Consider the following 14000-nt stretch of genomic DNA (forward strand, 5'->3'; position numbering starts at 1 on the left):
CTGAGGCACCATGTTATTTACTGCCCAGAGAGCGCTGTGTGCAGAGTCAACACAGCATGGCTGGTTGAGCAAAGGGTGCAACCTGCTGCTCACACACACACATCCACAGATGCGAACACAAAGTCACATGAGCATCCCAGGGGGTTGGAGATGTTTACCATGCTACAATCACTACAGATGCTACAATTGAGAGTCATGGACAGAGAGACAAACACAGACATCAAGCAGCAGTAACCTGCTACCAGTTTTAGACCGTTATAACAGGGAATGTGATGCTACAGACTTGAGGATGTCACACAGCAAGCACCAACGAAGGCTAGAAGAAGTTCACGCTGACAGGACATGACAGAATTCACTCAGGTGAACTTTACGGTCAGCTGGACTCAGTCGGAAACATGTCTTTAGGTGAGCTAAGCTCTGCATGAACATCCTGAGAGTAGGTTGCTTAATGTAACCTCTGACCTGCACATGCTGGATGAATGAAGAGAGACTCCGGCTAAGGATATGTGTGGCGCTCAATGACCTCAAACTATTTCAACAGGATTCCCTAAAAAGGAGGGCTGAAGACAAAAAAAACAAAACAACAATGCCGAGCAGTTGGCAACAAACCATTCCCCTTGGGGAGATATCTCAAACTTCCAGCTGGGATCAAAAGACTTAAACACTTGTTTATGATCAGTCTGCAAATTTCTGTGCAGTTTTACAACACACACACACACACGCACACACACACACACACACACACACACATGTTTGTACTTCTATCTTAGTGAGGACATCCATAGGCGTAATGCATTTCCGAGAGCCTTACCCTAACCTTAACCATCACAACTGATTGCCTAACCCTAATCCTTACCCTAACCCTAACCAAACCTCAATTCATACCTGTTCTCTAAAAACAAGTCTTCACCCTCAAACATGGCTGTTTCGAAGTGAGGACCGGCCAAAATGTCCTCACTTTGTAAAAATGTCCTCACTTTGATAGTTAAATGCAGAAAATGGTCCTCACCATGTAGCAAGTACAAGAACACACACACACACACACACACACACACACACACACACACACACACACATACACACACACACACACTATGTTTTTCTATCTTTGTGGGGACTTACCATTGACTCCCATTCATATCTAACCCCTAACCCAACCCTAACCCTAACCAAACCCTAACCCTAACCAAAACAATGGCTAACCCTAAAGAAACGTTTTTGCACTTTTACTTTCATCAGTAACAACAACATGGCCAAGAAAACACTGTTTAAACTTGTGGGGCCCGAAAGATGTCCCCACAAGTGATGTAGTTTTTGGATTTCCTACAGTTGTGAGGACATTTTGTCCCCACAATGTAGCAAATGCTAAAACACACACACACACACACACACACACACACACACACACACACACACACACACACACACACACAAGAAAATGTTTTCAGGTGCTCATAAAAAGGTACGTGCTTAAAGAATTAAAAAACAGAAACCCAGTAAAATTCCTACTCCAAATCCCCTCCTTCCTCGGTAATTATAGCCTGTCAGATGACAAACCACAGGGCTGTTGTGTTTGTCTTTTCCTCCTCAGATAAAACAGGTGAAAAGAGGCATGTGAATGCTGGGCTGGATGCCAGTCTCTTACTGGTTCTGCTAGCCAAGTACATATTACCCTTCCTGGTGCAACAAGAACACTAAAGGAGATACTATAAAAGAGCCGACTCATTTTACTCCCCAAAAAATGCACTGTCGAGAAAATTTCATCAGGAGGAAAGTATTTTCTTTGCATCACTGACAACTTGTAACCTTGTATAAGAGGCTGAATACAGCATCCTACGCAAGAACAAGAGAATGTTCTCCTTTGAGAAATCCTGTGTGGAAAAGTTTGCCATAGTAAACTCAGTAAGGATGATTTATTTAGAGGAGTACAAGATGATTTGATAAATTGAAAACTGGGCTGACTTTGGATTGGAAGGAGGGGTGTGAGAGGATGAGGGAGCAGGGTGTGAAGGATGTGAATGTGATGCAAGGAGGACTGGATCAATCTTTTATCACTGCAGTGTGCTTTCATCCCTAATGGATCCGACATGAGCAGAGCACAGCACTACCTTCCGTCACATTGCACAGGCAGGGGGGAAGGACGCACGAAAAAATACAAGGCAGAGCAAGTGAGGTAGAGTGAGCAGCACATAAGGAAGAAAGACACTAATGCTGTAAGAGAGAGAGAAAGTGGCTCGAAACACCTTCCCAAACCCCAAACATGCAAAAGTATCATTTCACCAACATGCTGTCATCACATTTCCTATTACCTCTGGCCCCTGAGTGCATCTGCAGGAAGTGGAGAAACACTCCTGATAAGAACGGTGAGAAATTAAGTCACTTCACAGCTTGAAGGATGACTTAGAAAGTTCCCACTGAGAGTCCCGTGAGATGTCGTGCAGTGCATGGGCAGACTCGCTTTCCCTGCCATGCGTGCTGAGTGATAGACGGACACACCGACAGCGGCACAGACAGACAGACTATTCTAGAAGACGAGGAGAGGAGTCCATCTGCGTATTCAAGCAGTGAAAGAGCAGTAAAAATAACATCGCGGAGAACAAGGCGCAACCACTCTCTGAGGACATTCTGCTCTCCCCATGCTAAACAGGCTCATTCGTGTGATAGAAAATAAGAAATATCTAGCCAGTGAGGGAGACACAAAGGGATGGAGACAGAGAAGAAGTGTTAACTAAATACGGCTGGGAAGAAAGTTTAAAGTTTGATGATGCGTTCCAGCTACTGGCATTACCCTGCCATCTGTTTTCAGCTTTTGCCGTATAGCATTTAGAGAAAGAATTTAGCACTCCTCTGCTCTGTCCATAAAATAACTTTCTACATTTTATTGGCGAAAATAAATACCCTGAACCTGATAGCTGCGATAACTTGAAACGTGCAGAGTCAGTATCAGCACTTGAGCGTGCAAAGGTCAGCTGAATTATACGGGTAAATGATCAAATTAAAGTCGTTGTCTATGCTCGAATCCAAGTTATCCATTTGGTTCCTTTCCCTACAGCCATTTATTACGCTGACATTATCTCTCTAGGTAAAAGTTAACTGTGCAAAACACACAAACAGAGATAACACATGAGGTATAAGTGTGTAGCTCTCACAGCCAGTCAGGAAAAAAAAAGAAATCACATCCCAGGGTGGGGGGTTCCAATCGATAGCCCTGATTGGATAACAAATACAGCCTGCTAATGAGTTCCACTGTTTGATACGTACCATGCTGGGAATTAAGAACTGCCTGGTTATTCAGGTCCAATATCATTATTGGTTATTAGTAATCAAGGGGGCCGATGGTAAATGATATCTGGTCATTCCAGGTGAAATGACCAGATATTCCTTGGGGTTGTTGCTGCACCATTTTCAAATTAGTCCTAAATTTGCATGCCATTAGATATTCACAAAAGTACTTTCTATGCAAAATTGTAGGCCTGTAGCTCAAATAGTTTCTGAGTTGTGGGGGTCTGAAATTTTCAGAATTTGGGCTATAAAAAGCCTCGCCAGCGTTTTTTGCATCTTTAAGTGGTTATTTCTCAGCCTCTAGACATACCAGAGAGCTGTGAGTTGGTCAACAAGGCCTCTGCATGTAGCTAGTGCCCCACAAACATCCCCAGGTGTTTCCCTACACTCTGCAGGCCATGGGGGCTTGCTAAAAATGCTAAAAATTAAGAGATACCTACTCGCGAGTGGGGTTTGGGACCTTAAAAGTACTAGAAATACTGCACAGAAGTGTTCTAACACCCCTGGGTTCCATTCTACACAAACTTGTGTGATAATTTAGCAAACTGGAGCTTTCTAGGTACCTCAGTTTGGAAAATATGAGCTCCCAAAGTTGGACGAGATTTTTAATTGGCTATTTTTGGTTACAAAAATCTCAGTGTGGGACAGGTACCAGAGACCCCAAATTTTTCTACAAGACAGTTCCATCTGTCTTCTATCACTGTACAAAAAAGCAGCAGGGTTATATTTACAGTTACTGAGATATTCTTACTCAAAATGGCATGGGTCATGTCAAAATCGTTTTTTCCTTTTCAGTACTTTAAATTGGGATACAAGTATTAGTAGTCATTCCAATGGTAGTATTATGTATGTTTTGTTCTTTTTGAAATGTTAGTTGTTAAAGGTGACTACCTTCAAAAAGTGTAATGGTATAACTTAGGTATACCTAAGTTATAACTTAGGTATAGGTTCTTTTGCTTTGTGTCACAACTAGACCTTGTGACACAAAAAGGGCATTACATTTTTTGAAGGTAGTCACCATTAACAACTAACATTTCAAAAAGAACAAAACATACATAATACTACCATTGGATGACTACTAATACTTGTATCACAATTTAAAGTACTGAAAAACAAAAAAGTATAATACCCTTTTTGTGTCACAAGGTCTAGTTTAGAGCCATACCTGTAGATATCATGACATGTTGACACCCATTTGCAATGCATCCATGTAATTATAACATACACATACATATTACATGTACTAACTTGAATTCAGGGAGCGCTGTAGTAGTTTATGGTTGATTAATTTAAAAATAACAACAATAATGTTGAATTTTACAGTATCAGTGCAGCGGGATTAAACATGTTAAATTTAATTGGACAATGTCATGTTACAAGCAAAAGAACCTATACCTAAGTTATAACTTAGATATACCTAAGTTATACCATTACACTTTTTGAAGGTAGTCACCTTTAACAACTAACATTTCAAAAAGAACAAAACATACATAATACTACCATTGGAATGACTACTAATACTTGTATCCCAATTTAAAGTACTGAAAAGCAAAAAACGATTTTGACATGACCCATGCCATTTTGAGTAAGAATATCTCAGTAACTATAAATATAACCCTGCTGCTTTTTGTACAGTGATAGAAGACAGATGGAACTGTCTTGTAGAAAAACTTGGGGTCTCTGGTACCTGTCCCACACAGAGATTTTTGCCACCAAAAATAGCCAATTAAAAATCTCGTCCAACTTTGGGAGCTCATATTTTCCAAACTGAGGTACCTAGAAAGCTCCAGTTTGCTAAATTATCACACAAGTTTGTGTAGAATGGAACCCAGGGGTGTTAGAACACTTCTGTGCAGTATTTCTAGTACTTTTAAGGTCCCAAACCCCACTCGCGAGTAGGTATCTCTTAATTTTTAGCATTTTTAGCAAGCCCCCATGGCCTGCAGAGTGTAGGGAAACACCTGGGGATGTTTGTGGGGCACTAGCTACATGCAGAGGCCTTGTTGACCAACTCACAGCTCTCTGGTATGTCTAGAGGCTGAGAAATAACCACTTAAAGATGCAAAAAACGCTGGCGAGGCTTTTATAGCCCAAATTCTGAAAATTTCAGACCCCCACAACTCAGAAACTATTTGAGCTACAGGCCTACAATTTTGCATAGAAAGTATTTTTGTGACTATCTAATGGCATGCAAATTTAGGACTAATTTGAAAATGGTGCAGCAACCACCATCTGGTGAAACCACATGGAATGACCCGTCTGGAACAGATACACTCGGAGTAAACATCAATACCTGGGTGTTAAAATTCAGAATAACACAAAACTTCATTGAAATTGATTATTTATATATGGAATATAATCAATTAGAAGAGACCTTTTGACCATTTATCCTTTGATGATGATAAACCCCCTAAAAGCTCAACTTTCTGCATCCAAATGACATGTTTAGAAGTTTATTTTTCATGGAAATAATCCCTTCTCACTCTAAAATGGCTTAAATGTAAGTCTAAGTTGATTCGTTGGATCCTTTAAACTGTGTGGATTTATGAAGTCCCCATCTTTATGTACACCCACGTCCTCACAGTTCACTGCAGCCCGAGCACACCAGCTCACCGACGGCTCTACTGTAAAACTACTCTACGCTACACAATGACAAGTGGTAATATTGGAGTAATTTAATCTTAAATGTTAAAATCAGAAACCAATTCTGAAGGAAAATAAAGATACACAAAGCCCGACACTGTAAGTTGACATGATTGTGTCTTTAGGTTTGCTTTGTTTGAAACCATGGCAATCTGAATGTGTGTTTTTTCAGATCCTATCATTGTAGCTTCAAGGCAGAAATTCCCAGCCATGGCATTGAATGCTTACTTCACTCATGATGTGTCCTTTCGCACATAAAAACAGCACATGGACATGTTAATAAGATAAAGAAACTCTCATTGGAGGGGTGGTCTTTAACTTAATCTACTTTATTGGGAAAAAAGTGCTGAATATCAGCTCAATAATAGTCAAGGCCGACAACTGTTCAAACCCAAGGGGGAACCTTTAAATAAGATGCCGGCCGTGCATAATGATGAGCCAGTGTTTAACCAGGGTTGCTTAGAGGCTTAGTGTATTGCACGGTGTTGGCATTTCAGATGTGTAGCACGTAAGCAGTTAAATGTGGCAGGAACACGCAGCAAGTCAGCTGAACTCTGCCCAAGTCCACCATAAATTAATCTTTAATCCTACGGTGGTAAAAGGAGCTGCCTGTGTGACGAGAGACTGGTGTAAGAGATAGCCTCTACTTCTCACACGGAGAATGTTTGCACACAAAAAAATGCACATGGAGGCTGTCTCTTTGACTCTAAGGGGAGAATTTCAAACAGGAAAATGTAGGGGGAAAAAAATACAACTGCACAAAGAGTAAAGTTTCACCCAAACAGGTTTGAGTCCTTTTGTCTTGACTTGGGTGGCGGGTCTAGTGACAACAGGTACATGTGGAGACTTGGTTGAACTACTCACAGATAAAACACACACTGTTTGTTTCCCTGCCACTCACAAAAAACACAGACACACAACCTGACGCTTATTAATAATGATTGCTATCATTACATGCGTGCTGGAACATACAGCGAAGCCGCAGACAGATCGGCTGACTTCAGAGAAACTTCCTAACGTTGACATTCAAACCGGCAAGGACAAATCCAAGCAATCCCCCAAAGAAGCCCTGACACTCACCGATAGAGGCGATCCTTTGCTTCTGTTTAATGATTTAAATTTCCTCTCTCTTTCCCTTCTGCCTCACTTGGGGGAAATCCTGGACTTCTGGCGGTGCAGCGGAGCCGGTTGGTTGTGTGGTTGGTGTGCAGAGGCAGCGAGCGAGAGTGAATGTGTGTGTGTGTGTGTTTTTGAGGAGTGCGCGAGTCCAGCGGAGGTCAGAGGCAGGCAGACGTGGTCAGCAGGAGATTTAAAGGATGTCGCGGCTTCTCCTCCACTGCTATTCTGCTGCTTTTTCGTCGCCGGCTGCCTCAGGAATGCACTTCCAACTGGGTGTCCTCACCACAGCCAAGATCTGAGAGACTGCTAGAGTTCTCTCTCTCTTTCTGTCTACACCCCTCCTCCTTCTCCCCGTGTCTCTCACCCACACAGAAACACACCCTCCCAGTCACTCCTCTCTTTTTTCTCTCTCGCTGTCTTTCTCCCCACCCTTCCTTGCTGTGCTGACAGATCAGATGCCTCCCCCTTTTCAGGTAGTTGAAAGCGTGTTTTCTGCTTTGCCAGTCTCCCTCAGTATCAATTTTCTCGGTTATTCTGGTTGCGTCCTCCGTGTCCCAATGACAACAACAACAACAAAAAAGAGGGACTGTTTGTAAGTAAACTCAAGAGGCAGGAGAAGCATAAACTCAAAACTCTTTGAATGCATGTACAGTATATGTACATATGTGTCTCTACTGTTTGCACGATCAATAACCTGAAGCATGAGGCATCCAGCCTCTGCCCTGCAGCTACGCGAACAGCTGATTACACAAATGAGCCTGTCAGGTGATTTTCTCTTCCTTTTCCTGGAATGAGGTCATAGTCCAGGCAAGACCAGGTGCAACTGGAGAGTGGATGTGTCTGTGTTTGAGTTAGACAACGCCCTGTGGGAAAATAGGTGATGGAGGCAATTTAAACCTGACTACTCCGGTTCAAAACACATCTACTGTACAAAACCTAATGATTCTATGTGAAATAAAAGGATGGAAGATGTTCCAAAATTCGTTTATAAAACAATGCCACAATCTTGAACAGCACTCCTGTCCCCATAGCCTCCTCCCACACTCCCAATCAGAGCCAAGACATGCGTGACCAATGGGTCAGGCATGATGTGTGGGAGCTGCTCAGCAGGAGCCAGACCCTGCTCTCCATTAGCATCTCTCCTGTCTCTATCTCTACATCTCCCTCAATCTTAAATTTTAACCAGCAGCCTCTTTTTTTACCCTCCTCCCTTCTCCCTTACCCTTAAACCAGAGCTGAAACTCAGACTGGATTTCATAACAAGCAGAGGCTCGGCTATCGGTAAAACCTGTTAATGCATTAGCCTGCATACTGTAATGAATGATACTACCAAACTCATATAAACAAGCCCACTGTTATCATCTGCAGATGTACAAAATTAACATCTTCATGCATAAAACTAACTATGACAATATTTTTAGAAGGAGCAGATGTGTTTGCTAAAGTTGCTGAAGACCATGTTAACTACAGACATTAATATTTGAGAATATAACAATATATCAGTGGCTATTTTCTGTCACAAACATGTTCTTGATGAGTAATCCATAACTGGTTTGTCACTAACTCTGACCTAGATTTGTCCTGAGCAGGATATTTTATAGTCTGTGTCAATGCAACTATGATATCATTGTTAATAATCTACCTAGAACAATCCTGCACCGCCACTTTTGGTTACTTATCAGCTAACAGCAATACCAGCATACATGTACATAAAAGGCAGATAACATCAAAATGTCAGCGAAGTTCCTATTCAAATCTAAATTTTACAATTCCTTCTGGTGAGTATGGCATGGTTATTTAATTTCTGTGAAAGAAACTGCTGCTTTCATTTATTTATTTAATTTTCTGAGGTGAGTGAAGAACATGAGAAATGCTAAAATATATGCTTTATGTGGCAAAAATGTCAAAAAAAAAAAAAAACTAACCTAGCAAAAGTAACATCATTGCAGTTTTGGAACCCCGATGCCACGATTCAGCAGCAGCAGGCCGTCAACAATACCTCCGTCAACCCTGCATTGACTTTTCCTCAATTTGACGTCAGCTAGTACTTTGGACAAACTAATGAGGACATACAGTCACAGCGTCTAATAACCAGCGTGCACATGGTAAAAAGCAGATGTTCCAAAAATAGATGTCGGGGATTAATTGCATTAATTTGCCGAACTGAATCATGCAAACAAAAGACCACTGCGAAGAATGCTGTAGCTTTCAGCCAAGCTGAGTCACAGAGGTCCACCACGGATCACATGTATGCGAAGTGTTTGGCTGTTCGGTCTATGAATCAAAGCTTTTGGCACATCTAAGAGCTGTGCTGTCTGACAAATCACGTAAACCACACTCCTGAATAAAAGCAGGGGCGAAGGGGATGAGTCTCGGGGGTTCGTGCTTAGGTACCAAAGGCCACGGTGAGAAAAGGCTGAGGTGCCAAGGAGGAGTGACATTTTGAAAGCAGTAGAGAAGTAACTACACTTTATGGGTCCTGACAGGCTATTACCCCTCAGTGGAGCATATGCTTGTCCATCCTCAGAGAGGCATCAAGTTCATTTAAGGGTGAGGGTATTGTATTGTGATGCGGGGGATTATCAGTCCAAAGCCTCCCACACTTTGCTGACACCTTCCAGGCATTCCTCAGGGCTCCTCCCACTGCTGTGCCCCCCTCTTTATCCCAGCCTCCCCTGTCAAACTCCACATATCATCCCTCTTTTCTGTGTGACTCAAACATTCTTGCAACCCCCTTCCCTTCTCCTCCCCCAACACTCCCTCTGCATTCAGTAAAGGAGCTAAAGAAAACAAAGATGAGGCCTAAAAAGCTTAAAAACACACGCTTTCAGAAGAAATCCTTCCCCGTTGTGTGCGTCTTTATTATTTATCCCCGTTGCCCAAACACTGAGAAAGCGTTCAGCTCCTTCATCTAAACAGCTACTTGACTGCTTTCAGTCACCACCTACTACTAAGTTAATACCTCAACAAGTGAGTAGGTATAAATCTGTGTAAAGAGTGGCAGGGCGGCCGTAACTCAGCACCGAGGAGACAAGAAGATGGCTCTGGGAGTGAGAAATAGACTGGTCGGGTCTGGCAGCAGTTCAATTGGTTCTGTGGAGGGTAGCAGAGAGAGGGGAATACATGCTGATAGTGTCTTTGTTGGCCATTATTCACGAAGAATGAATAGCAGTAAGTTGCTGCTGAGGCTCGCTGCTTCTCATCTCCCCCCACACTCTTTCGTCTCTCTTTATTTATTCAGCTTTTCACTAAAAACAGCCTTCAACAGGTGGCAAACAGGTCGGTTAAGACTCAAACCCTGGACGGTTGAATAGGATGAGAGCAGGTTATGGTAGCTCTATTTTCAAACACCAAAACAAGTTACAAAATCCTGAACTCTTGTTGACATCGGTTTGCATACTCATGGCGAGCAACACAAGGTAGTAATGCTCTGTTTGCGCCAAATATGCCTAAGTATAGCATCGCTGTCTCATTATGGTCAAGCCAATGTTGTTGCTCCAGTAGTGTAGTTATGTCTCGTGTATCATTATGACAGGCAAGACGGCTTTCGCCCAGCGAAGGTAATTGCCCTGTTGAGATGTAGCACATCCCACATCAAGAACAGACAAAGACTTTTGTTTTCTTCCCAGAAAACCTGGCTCCGGAAGATGATTCATGGTTTGAAAGAAAATGCATGTCACTATATTATCTCCCTACAAATAACAACGGGCACATTGATAAGGCAAGGTGAATCTGAGGACAAAGACATGACAAGTGAGTACAAAGAGAAAATGACAGGAAGGGACGGTCAACTAGATCAGCATATAAACTTGTGGTAAACAAACTTTGTATCCTCCAAATACTGGATAGAAGAGATAGAAAAAGCACACACACAACCATAACAAATAAAAAGCAGAAGGCTCTTTTTTTCTCTCTCTCTCTGAACACTCCTTTCATACCACTCTAACGAAGCACAAGAGAATCTCAGTTGCCTTTAGCAGCTTCCAAGTTGTCAGGACTTTGGCTACACTCTGGCACCCTTTCTCCATCGTCTCTTTTTCTTCGTCTTTATTGAGAACCAGCCCAGACTGGCTGCGGGCAAACTTACTACCATTCAAAAACACTGCTACCTTTCACATGGCCTCATGTTGCATTTTTGAGTTGCCGTATGAAAAGCTATTTTCAGAGTTGAAATAAATTTTGGACCAAGATCACAAAGCCCTAGCATTGTCCTTCAATGCTTTCAAGTGGTCATGTTGGAACTAGTGCCTCAAATACTCTTTCCCTTATCCTGTCTACCTAAGCCGGCGTTTTTTTTCATCGTGCTCCTAGATGTAAATTCGCTCTCTGTCTCTTGAGATAAAGCTGTACCATTAGTGTCACACTGTGCTGCCCTGCGCTCTTCCTATCAGTAAATGGAAATGGGCTACAACCGGCCTGAATGGCACAGGGAGAAAGCTGTGACTGTCATAGGGCCTTTAGGTTTTCACTCTCGCTCAAAGTCAGATGAGATGTCGATGGAAAGACCAGTAGTCAATTTCATTTCTTCTTGTCTTTCCCCAGCGCAAGAGGGGCAAGTGAGCCGGGGAATAAAAGAAAGTCAAAGTTAAGTCAACAAGACGTTCCTGCCAGGGACCGCCTCGAGTCCTCACTAAGCTGAGGATTTCTCAGGACAAAAGGGGGGACCCAACCCACAAGCTACAGTCCTGGTCAATGCATAGCATCAGCACTAGAGAGCAAGTAAACAAAGAAAAGACAAATTGGGTCAAGATGAGATATTGCCCTGCGTGGGGGCTTAAAGTGCTGATGTGATCTCAGGAACAACAAAACCACAGTGAAGTGACGCACTGCGGCTCTAGATGAACAGGAAATCCAGGTTGGTGACGGGGGAGCTATCAGGTGGGTGCAGGTCATGGGTCAGAGGTGAACAAAAGCTTTGTAAGCCCCACACAGAGTGAGAAAGAGGCCCCCTGGACGCACTAACTGACCCCCAGTCTGTCTGCCTGCAGCTTCCTCTAGAGGCCTCAGGCTTTAGTTTGGTGGTCTAAATGTTTTCTTAAATCCGTTTTCTGGGTCTAAGCGCTTTTCCATTTGTCCTCTATATAGACCAAAATGTCACCCTCAATTTTCTGTCCATTTATTCCTAACTTTGGTTACAATACTGGTCTATTCCGCCAAGCGCCCAGGGGAAAAGCACTATTCAAACACCTGCAGGAACAACAGCATTTAAAAGCTTTCACTGCACCAGGCCTGTCATCTCTTTGCTTGTGTGGTTTTACTGGATCAAAGCAAAGCTGTAGCTGTGCTAAAGCAAGAAAGTCTTTTGTAGCTACAATTATGCGCCATAAGCGCATACACAAACAGCAAAAAATGAATGCAAGCATGCGTACACACAAAGAACGTGATGACACCGGTGCATAATGGAGTTGGATCTTTTCTAATCATACCAGACATTTCAGTTTGAAGCAAGCAATGGATGTAAAACTGATCCACAGAAACTTCGAGTATAGACACTTAAAGACCTGTTGAATTTTAACAAGGTCGGTAAGGCTGCCATCGCCGTCTTTATTCAGGTTGTAGAGCATCTGAGTGTGTGCTGGAGTGGGCATGTGCGTGAGACTGAATTAATGATGTATGTGTGTGTGTGTGTGTGTGTGTGTGTGTGTGTGTGTGTGTGTCGGTGGATATGCCAGATTACTAATCAGCGCTTAGACAAAGGCCATATGTGTGCAAGTCTGTGCATCTCTCCCACATCTCTCTGACATATTCCCCTCCATGTCTGCGTAAAAACCCTATCAGCAGGAATGCTAGGATTGTCGGGTCAGCAGTGGTGACATCATGGCAGCCAGTCAGAGGCAACAACAAGGCCTTAGCACCAGTTTCCTCCTGGTTGCATCAGCAATGCAATACCAGGCTGCGGATCAATGACACCCACTCCAGCCCTGCTTCCTGCCCACTTTATGAGTCTTCAAACACACAGACAAGCAATTGACATGATATACTGAAACTAGCAGAATCATAACAGTGGTTTGACATCCACATGACCTGAGCAGGGAGCTTTAAATCAAATCCACTTGCCTCTCGGTAACAACAGACTTGAAGCGTTAATGGTCCACTTTGTTAATTATTTTAACAAGCCCTGATGAATAACCTGATATGACGCATGGGCTTCGGTGAGACTCCAGAAACTTCACCTTCTTGAGGTGATCTAAGGTCAACAGCCTGGCACAAATGGTTTGAGTGGTTAAAAAGAGACAAGTGTATAGCCTGAGGGGAAGCAAGCTTGGTGACAAAATGATACACAGACACAACTACTATGCCATTTTTGTTATTATATAATCACAAACCAAAACTGACTTGTTTTTCTTACTAAAATCAGTGACTTCTGCAACTGACAAACCCGTCTTTCATGTCTTTGTGAGGGTCAAGTGTCAGCAAACAGATGCTAGTGTGTGTTTGTGTACGGGAGTGTGAGTGTTTGTGTGTGTGTCCAGAGAATCCTCCAGGTCATCAGATAAAGTGCACCTGAGGGAGGGGCACAGAGACGGTTGTCAGCGTTACCACGGCAACCAAACACAGAGCCAGCCACCTGGTTGATGGAGCCCAAGAAGGGGAGCTGAGAGGGCACCACTTCAGTATGGTAACCATGCCAAAGAAAAAAAAACCCTCTCGATGTGGTCCAGTTCCCAAAACACAACCCTTATTGTGTCTGCGCCATGATGAACGCGGCACAGATCATGCACAGCTGTTGAATCTTTCAAGGAAAATTTTAAAAAAATGGGAAAAAAAAAAACTAAGCCCACTGCACGGCTCTCATTACAGCTGTGAAATAACTTGGGCTAATCTTGTCCATGTTATCCCCACATGGTTTTAGTCACGGTTTGTTCTGCTAAACATTTAAAAAGCCATACCAGCCTTGGTCACTTCAACTCTGTGCCACGTCACGACCAAGAGGCACCTATGAGGGTACTTAAAAA

The 14000-nt window shown here is 42.9% G+C and overlaps 1 protein-coding gene across 2 annotated transcripts in view; it reads right to left on the reverse strand.

Moving 5' to 3' along the window:
- The window catches only part of rassf7a (Ras association domain family member 7a), a 40369-nt gene that overhangs the window by 18401 nt on the left and 7968 nt on the right, over positions 1-14000 (reverse strand). Inside the window, exon 1 of one of the 2 annotated variants that reach the window (XM_022189953.2) lies at positions 7006-7375. The exons of the other annotated variant lie outside the window; for it this stretch is intronic. The gene's annotated coding sequence lies outside the window, so the exon portion shown is untranslated. Of the gene's footprint in view, positions 1-7005; positions 7376-14000 lie in introns of those variants that run through there. 2 annotated transcript variants of the gene reach the window in all.

This window comes from Acanthochromis polyacanthus, chromosome 8, assembly GCF_021347895.1.
Source record: "Acanthochromis polyacanthus isolate Apoly-LR-REF ecotype Palm Island chromosome 8, KAUST_Apoly_ChrSc, whole genome shotgun sequence".
NCBI lineage: Eukaryota > Metazoa > Chordata > Actinopteri > Pomacentridae > Acanthochromis > Acanthochromis polyacanthus.